The sequence below is a fragment of the Lycium barbarum genome, chromosome 10 (assembly GCF_019175385.1).
Source record: "Lycium barbarum isolate Lr01 chromosome 10, ASM1917538v2, whole genome shotgun sequence".
Taxonomy (NCBI): domain Eukaryota; kingdom Viridiplantae; phylum Streptophyta; class Magnoliopsida; order Solanales; family Solanaceae; genus Lycium; species Lycium barbarum.
In genome coordinates this window covers 44,727,854-44,737,282 of record NC_083346.1, presented here as the reverse complement: position 1 = coordinate 44,737,282, position 9,429 = coordinate 44,727,854, and positions in this window count along the sequence as shown.

Here is a 9,429-nt window from a genome sequence, read left to right as displayed (position 1 = left end):
ACACTAAGAAATGATAACATGATGCTATGGCTTGAGATGTATAATAATGACGTGTTATGATTGATGCGTGATGATAAGATTCCCACCGCGGCTATATGGCCAGACATATCACCGCTAATGCGGGCTGCGTATGATTCCACCACGCCTATATGGCTGGACATGTCACCGCTAATGCGGGCTGCTATATTTACACCGAGCCGAGAAGGCCGGGCATGATCACCACTAGTGGGCGGCATATGAGGGTTACCCGGACGCGGGTAACGATACAGACTATGACATGATGATGTATATGATGACGTACGTGATGATGTATGGGATGTGATAACATGTGTACTATGATTGTGTAAAATGTGAAATGTGGTAGTAATATGATTGCCTATGACATGTGTGTAGGTTATATCTTTGTCCCATGACTCATGATCTTTCTATTATGTTTGTTTATTTCATTCCCGCCTTACATACTAAGTACAATATTCGTACTAACGTCCTTTTTCTTTGGACGTTGTGTTCATGCCCATAGGTAGACAGGGAGGAGATCTTGCTCTGGATTCTTAGAGGATGCTAGCTGACTGAAAGCCCTTCATTGTCCCGGAGGTGCCTATGATGATTCTTTTGTGTACACTTGTAGATGTCATCTCTTAGAGGCTCGTAGATCCTCGACGTGGGTCGTGTGGTTTTATGGCATGGTCATTATGTATATGTATATATATATATATATATATATTTGTGTGTGTGTGTGTGTGTGTGTGTAGTATTTTGCTATCCTAAGGGCTCGTATGTATAAAAGCATTTCGTTTCCAAATGAAAATGGATTTTTTTTATAAATCAAGCATGAACAGGATAAATGATTGCTAAATAAGCTTTATAAGTGATGGCACGAGCGGTGCTCGGTGGTTAGCCGTCGGTACCCGTCGCGGCCCCTAGCTGGGTCGTGACAGATTCGAACCACGGTCTAGAAACATCATATCTCATATCATTTTCTTTGACTCGTTAATTCCCCTTATTTCCTATCATACTTTCTTTCTCATACCTGCCCCATAATATACTTATTTTCAATCCGTTTTTTTTTCTCCTCATACATTCTCGAACTTTGGCTTTTTCAAACTAGCACATTTCTTTCGTCGAAATTTTTCGGGAAGGTCATAATTCATTTTAGGACTAAATCTGCTCTTCCTCCCGTTTTAAGGTTGTTCATATACACCAATAACATTTGAATATTAATCATTTTTTATAATCAGCTGGCCGACCTTAACACTCCTTCTACCCCTCGGTTCCTTATAATGCCGGAATTCCTTTCATCCTATGGTTTGACTTATTTCCCTTTCTGCTAGTTGAAGCCTTGTATCAGATCAAAAAGCTCATACATATCAGATCCAACATGGGTGCCTCCTTTATCGTCTTTTCACTTCTACCTTTTATGACTAGTAATTCCCTGGGCTAACGAATTAAGGGAACATCTAAATTCGTCAGGCCCCTTATGAAGTGTCCGGCTATACCCCGCTCTTTTAGCCCTAGTCCTTTCCCCACGACTATCTTCTTAACACCTTTGAAATTCTTTTTGCTTTGGGTTCCCAATTCCAATTTACGTCTATACTATACCATTAAAAGTTAATATTCCATACCATTCATTCCCATGTGTCATCCTTTCATTCGATTAGCTCATTTGTCCTGTAATTCTTCTTAACTACTTGTTTGCATTACAGCTATGCATCATAACTCTTCCAGTGTTATGCTGCTTCTTGTTCCTATCATGAAATCCTTACAAAGTACACCCTTTTCTTTCTTCTTTCGCTGAGTCTTCATCTTCCTTTCTAACACTACAGCTGGTTCATATTTTTGCATATCCCCCGTGTATCTTTCTATTTCCTTTATAATTGAATCTTGTATTACTTATCAAGGTTCTTATCCCATGTTACTGATGTTTTTCCTCTTGGCCAGACTTGTCTATTTATCCTTTCTCCTGTCCTTAGTGATTGTTTGATTTTCTTTAATCAATCTATTAGTGTACTTTTCTTACTTTCATCCTCAAGACCTTCCTTGAGTTCCTTTCCTCTGAAGCACTCTTCTCCATTTGCTATTTTTATGGTATTGTCCCTGAAATTCATAAAATATCCTTTTTGAATGCATATTCGTTCTATTGCTAAATCATCTTTTAGGAAGGCTTTCCCGTTTCTGAGGTAATCGTGTCAGTATGGTTGCACATTTATCTCTTCAACTGCCCCCCAAGAGCCGAAATCCCTTGCCATTTTTTATTTTTTTGCAAAACCTGCTTATTTTCTCCCAATTCACATCCTTATTCATCGTTACTGCCCTTCAATCCCACTTATCAGAATCTAATTTTGAACCCTTTACATTCTTCTTTCGTTCCATACTACATACTTCATTCTTTATGTATACTTACTTTCGAGATTCACCTGAATGGTTCTTTGCCGCTGTACTTACCTTCAAGATCCCCATCTTGAGGCTTGAGTTAACCCTTTTTAGCAATATACCTCTGTTGCTTACACCTCTTATTTTCTCAGGGCATCCTAATCTTCTTACTCTTGTATACCCACTTTCTCCCTTTTCCCTGATGTAATCACATCAGGGTTATACAACTTTAATTTTAGAGAGACTAATGTTGCCTCGCCTTGTAACACTTACCACTTGAACTTCAATACCTTGTTCAATTAGCACCTTTAACACATCGCAACGTCGATTATCGGGGCACGCAAACTGATTGACCACACATAAAATATCATACATACCTCTCCTAACACCTTACTTACAAAATATCCCCAATACCATTTTAAACTCGTCCTAGTTCTGTAGCTGTAATACATTTTCTCTCTCTTTGCCAAGCCGGTTCGCCTTATCTCTCACAATCATCTGGAGTTTCCAACCGTGAGTTTCACACGCTGCTAATTTCCCTCAAGATATTATAGTCCCTCATCCTTCTCTTATATCTAAATTTGTAGGACTCTTAGTACACTTCCCAAGAGGTCAGCCCTCCTAGTATTACTCTTACCCCAGCATGCTTGACTTTGGAGTCCTGATGGGATCCGGTGCGTTACTACTGATACGATCGCATCCACTCTGCTACATGACCTTTATCGCATGACCTAGAACAAGTTGAAGTTCTAACGGATCCCAATAAAATTCCTGTAATGCATACCCCTCTGGATTGGAAAGATCCCTTACTTTCCTGACCGAGCAAATGCTTGTTTAGCCTTCGAAACTCTCAATAATGACCATCGATCAAGACATGACTATCTTCCATTTTTAAATTTAAGATTCCTAGTAGCAGACAAAACATCTTAGTCGCAGTAATACATAAGTACTTTGGTTATCGGTTCCTCTAAAACTCCCATTTGTTACCTATTAATGATATCCTGCAATAATTGTACACACATAAGAAATTTCAATAAAGAACTCATATATCTGTAGTCGACCTATCCTGATCTTAGTCTGGAGGGCTATAAAGTGAAGTGTCTTCTTCATTGTGCTCCCTCCCGCCATCTGCTAGTCTGGCCCTCCTCATCTCTCTCATCTGAGTCCGAGGGATATGGATATTCGGGCAGCTCTTGGTTTACTGATGGCCAAGATAATGGGCTAGAATAATCAGTAACACTCTCAGGCGTAGCTGTCCTGACATAGTGCTCTGCCATAGGAGCAGCTGAGGGAGTCAACTCTAGTACAGTCTCGGAAATCTCCTCCTCTAGCATCCCATATGAACCCTCAGAGGGGTCCGTGTCATAATTGTCCTCCGATGGATCCTCCTCTCTAGAAGTCAGAAATTCTGGGGGGAATCATCGCGGGGTCCTCAGAGGGAGTAGTCTCGATAGAATAGCTAAGGCTCCTCCTGCTCGGTTGCGGAGCCTGTGGTCCTGAATCTACTTTAGGGGTCTTCTTATCACCCCCACTGTCTGAGGCTGATCTCTTCATCTTTATTAATTTGTGCTTACCTACAGAAGAAGAGGGTCAAAAATAATCTTTCCTGGACTCTGGATCTATCGCACGATCTAAGATAGAAGGAAAGGTCAATGACTCTTAAATGCCTTGCAGCCTTCGGTTTATAAGTGTGGCCGGCTTCACACCCATAAACAGGACTCTACCGGACACGGTCTGTAGACAATCCCTATGATGTACTGCTTTGATACCACTTTTGTCACGACCAAAACCCATGGACCGTGACGAGTGCCCGATCATTGCTGACCAAGCACCCCTAAACTCGTACTTGCCATATGTTGAATAACCTGGTGGCCCATTTCTAACTCATATCTGAGCGATAACATCTGCTGCCAAATTTATGTAATAAACTCTGTTTCGAAAAAACTCATAATCTGTACACGTGGATATGTATATATAGGCATACGTGCAACAGATGACAACACAGTCCGACATGGCCACTACATGCGCTGTCCGAAAAATAGGAGACCACAAAGCTACATCATATTCCCACTATATACAACTGTCTACAGACCTCTATGGAGTCTAGCTGTAGAAAGACAAGACAAGGCCCTATCATACCCATATCTGTACACACCATAAATAGAATACCAAAAGCTGCAGCTCCGGATCAAATACAGCGCACTGATTGCGGCTGAGGAGATCCTACTGGTCTGGCTCATCCGAATGACTACCTAAACCTGCGGGCATGAACGCAGCGTCCACAAGAAGGGACGTCAGTACGAACAGTGTACTGAGTATGTAAGGCATGAATAGTAACATCGTAAGAGATACCGAACATGGAAAATAACATAATGAAAAATATAGAGCATAACATGAGATAAAAGAATGACCTTTACTTCTGAATTCCTCTTAAGGCAGATACCATGCATGCTCAACTTTCATAAAATCTTTCTCATACATATGTATCATAAAAGTGTTGCAGAACGCGCAGCCCGGTAGATATATATATATATATATAATAGTGCCGAGGAACGAACGACCTGATCCATTTAACCATATATCCCGCGTCTGGGCATCCCTGTCACGACCCAACCAGAGGGCCATGATGGGTACCCGGTGCTAACCCACCCGGGCACCTCTTCTCGTACATTCACAATTACATCTAGGTGAGCCACATAGCTAAATCGCACTTTCCATCCATTGTTCATACTAATCCCATTGGACAACAATACATTTATATCACCACGCCAATATAATTGTACATAAGCCGGCGAGGCTAACAAAAGATATCCGAAATATAAGCTGACAGGGCCAAACACATCTAACCATATACACATATCTACGAGCCTCTAAGAAGAGTATGTCTCATCATATAGGCGAGACAGGACTCCGCCATGCCCATAAGTATGTCCGCAAAAGAATAGATACCAAAAGCTGTAGCTCCAAATGAAATAGAGCCCCCGCTACGTAGTCCCTAAGTAATAAAGCTATGGATCAAGCCTGCCTCCCTGGCCACCTGCGGGCATGACGTAGCGTCCACAAACAAAAGGACGTCAGTACGAAGAATGTACTGAGTATGTAAAGCATAATCAACATCATTATAGAAGTATAAGAGACAACATAAGAAATAGCATAAGATGGGAGGTAGTAGAACCATCGTCATAAACACTTACCTGTCTTCCATAGGGACCTTCCATTTCTAATACGATTGTGCACATACATCCTTATCCGTATTTGTATCCGTATTTATTTACATTTTCATATCCGTATTCATATTCATATTCATAATCATATTCATATTCATAACATACCCAACCATGAAGGATCGATGTTTCATATACCAGGCCATGGCAAGGCTCGGTGATTATACATACTAGGCCCTGCCAAGGCTCAGGGTTATCCGTACCCAATTGCAGTGGTGCGCGCGCAATACATATCATACCCGGCCATATAAGCTCGGTATTACATAATAGTCATACATAGACATATATACATAAAAGCTCATAAGCATCTTTGACATCATTACTATCATCGTTTTATTACATCTATCTTTAGAGGATCACTCATCGTATAAGGAGTTTAGTAGAATCGTAAACATGACGAGGATCATGAGCTTTAGTAGCTTTAAAGATAGAATAAGTTGGAGGACATCATAGGCTCGTGAAAGAATAGATGTATGGCCAAGGAACCATGCCTTATTGAAACAAAGGGTTAACCTTACATACCTTTTCTTTTAGCTATTCTATCGCTTGAACGTTCTCCATCAATGCTCACGTTTCTACCTTCATTAGAGTTATACCAACATTAGATAATCAATAGCTTAGCATACTTGACTAAATCTAGAGAAAATTGGGCAGCATCTCCTTTATTTATACAACTTCCTCCATATCATATATCAACTCCCAAACATATATAATAACCTTCACAGCATCATAGCAATAGTCTATATTCACCTACATTATCCATATTTCCCAATTCACTTCAAATCATCCATATCCATGGTCATGGCGGACTATTACATCCACTCATATACAATTTCTATCCCATGTTCTTAATGTCAATTATAGCAAAATTACCATCACAACATATCAAGAATCATGACTCAATCCAAGCTACTACTCAAAAATGATACTATTCTTACACTCATGACCCATTTTCTATCTCCTCCTACAATCCAAGTCTTTCAACCTCTCAATACTTTAAACAACATGGAATGACCAAAAAACTTACCTTAGATGGTGTAGGAATGGACTTTGGGTGGAAATACTTCACTTGAGTAAAACCCTAGTTCCACTTCCACTTGGATTTCTTGTCTTGGATGAGCTTTAATGAGTTTCTTACACTTGACTCTCTTGGTTTGATGAAGTTGATCATTAATTTCTCTTGAATTCTTGTGGAAGAGGTGTGGAGAAATATTCTAGAGAGTTCTTGAGAGATGGGGAGTGAAGATGAAATGAAATGAAATGAACTTGGTCCCCTTTTTAATAATACACAATCTGTCCCGCTTTGATTTCACGGACCAACAAACGATCCGTGTGATTTAGACCGTATGTTTGGCAGTACTTTTGGTCCAGTGAAAGCTGCTAATTTGGGCAGAATATACAGCCTAACCTACGGCAAGTATATTTTATACGACCAGTATGTTGGGCTGTATAATGCCCAGCTTTTCCGAACTCGTTCTCGTCGACTCGTTTGATCTCCAATCCTTATGGAACCTTCTTAACACTTGTTTAGCACCTCATTATCAATCTAGGGGACGTTATAACTCTTATCCAAAACATCATTGAGTCATCATTAATTTGGTACTCATAAATCCTTTCCAATACATAACGTATACCTTGCCTTCCTTGGTAACTTTCTTATCTTACTTCGAATGTCTTTGAAATCTCAATTAGAGTCATCAAATGCTATTTCTTACTTATTGAAAATCGCATACTTCGTGACCTTCGTTAGTCTATTCACTGTGCATCAACGGAGAATTTTCCGAGGTGTAACAATCCTGCGTCCGGGAAAATATTATAATATACCAACTGATCAGGTAGATATGCGTATATAACGCCTCGCCTTTTTCCCGTAACCCCATATATACTTATACATATATATATATATATATATATATATATATATATATATATATATATATATATATATATATATATATATATATATATATATATATATATTTTAACATAAGTAGCATGCATGAGATCCCAAAGAAAGCTATAACTCTCATCGAAGTGACGTAAGGTCGGTAACCTCCGATTATATTATGAAACAATCATCATCCCTCTATTTCACCTTGAAGGAACAATTATTATATGGTGAGATCAACAACAATGAATAAAATTTAGAAAATCATGAAATAATTCAACATTCTCATCATAACATTGAATTCATAAACTTGGAACCTTTAAACATAAAATTATCATTATCATTGTAATCATCTTAGAAACATTCTCATCTTTAGAATCATGAGAAGCTTCAAGAATCGTGAACGTCTAGCTTTTGAAAACAAGGTGGTTATGGAAACATTTATGGAATCATAACATAGGAATCATGCCTTTCAAAGAAAGAGACGAGCATTAACATACCTTTTTGGTCGCCATAACTTTAACTACTCAACGCTTGTCCTCCCAGGCTCGTAAATCTATATTCAAGAAAATTTATACTATTGTTAGACTCACCTTTATACGCTTGTCTTAATCCTTCAAATAAATCTTTCTAGAATCTGCCGAAATTCGGGCAGCATCTCCCCTGTTTATACGCCTAGCCCCAAATCACAATCCAATAACCAACAACAACAACAATACCAACATCACAACAACATTATCAACACCAAAATGCTCCATGAAACATCCTACACGATATTTCTTTAGTCTAATAATCGATTCATTAATTATATGATATTCCAACGGTTTTACTCTCGGAAGTCAATCCAAATTCGCAACAACAATACCAACATCATTAGCAACGTCAGATACATATGAAAATAGCACCATAATTATTTTTATATTTCCATAAACTCCATTCCATATCACAATTATATTCTAACTTCAAACCATAATATCTTCCATCTTTCTACACTAAAGCCTTCCAAAACAATAAATGAAGTATAGGGTCTTACCTTAGGATGGAGAATGCACAAAATCCAAGCATAGTCTATGCCCACAAGATCAATACATCTTCAAGAACCATGAGTTAGTTCCCTTGATATACCTTTCTAAATCTTCAACTAAGATCCTTAATTAATTTGGTTATGGAAACTTTGTTTGGAGCTCTTGGAAGTTCGTAGTTTTTTCTAGAACTTTGGTGAGCTTATTCATCTGATTTTTGGTGAAAAAAATAAGGTTTCTCCCCTTTTATAAGGTTCTAAATTCGGGTCGGGTCACTGTAGCAGTTACTGTAGCACGCGTTTCTGCTCTGTCAGCCTAACTTGTAACGTCCATAATTCTCTACTCCAATGGCGTATCGACGAGCGGTTTGTTGCGTTGGAAATTAGACTCGACAAACTTCATATTAGGATTTTGAAACACCTTAAAACTCCTCATATACCTGGAGATACACCCCTCCAAAATTGACCCAAAATTCTGTTAACTTTTTCCAAATTTTCGACAAACTTATTCTCTTCGGTTTGCTTGATCCCGGAACCTTTAGATACTTGCTTAACACTTGTTAAGAGTATTCATTAGCCTTATAAGGGTTCCGTGACCTCTCCGAGCTTACGTTAGTTTACTTACAACGCAAATGACGCAAAAAACATTGAGGTGTAACATGGCTAGCCCGCCGTCACACATGCATGCCCTCATGAGGGTATTGAACGACGCACATGTACCGGCTGGTACAAGTAGTGAAGATTTAGCCAGACTAGTAGCTCATATCATTATAGAACATAAAATCTACTTCTCCAAATAGGAATTGCCAGTGGAAGGAACCTCTCACAACAGAGCCCTCCATATCACCCTAGAATGTCGTGACAAGGTCATCAGGAGAGTACTTATGGATAATGGGTCGGGCCTCAACATCTGCCCCATAACTAAA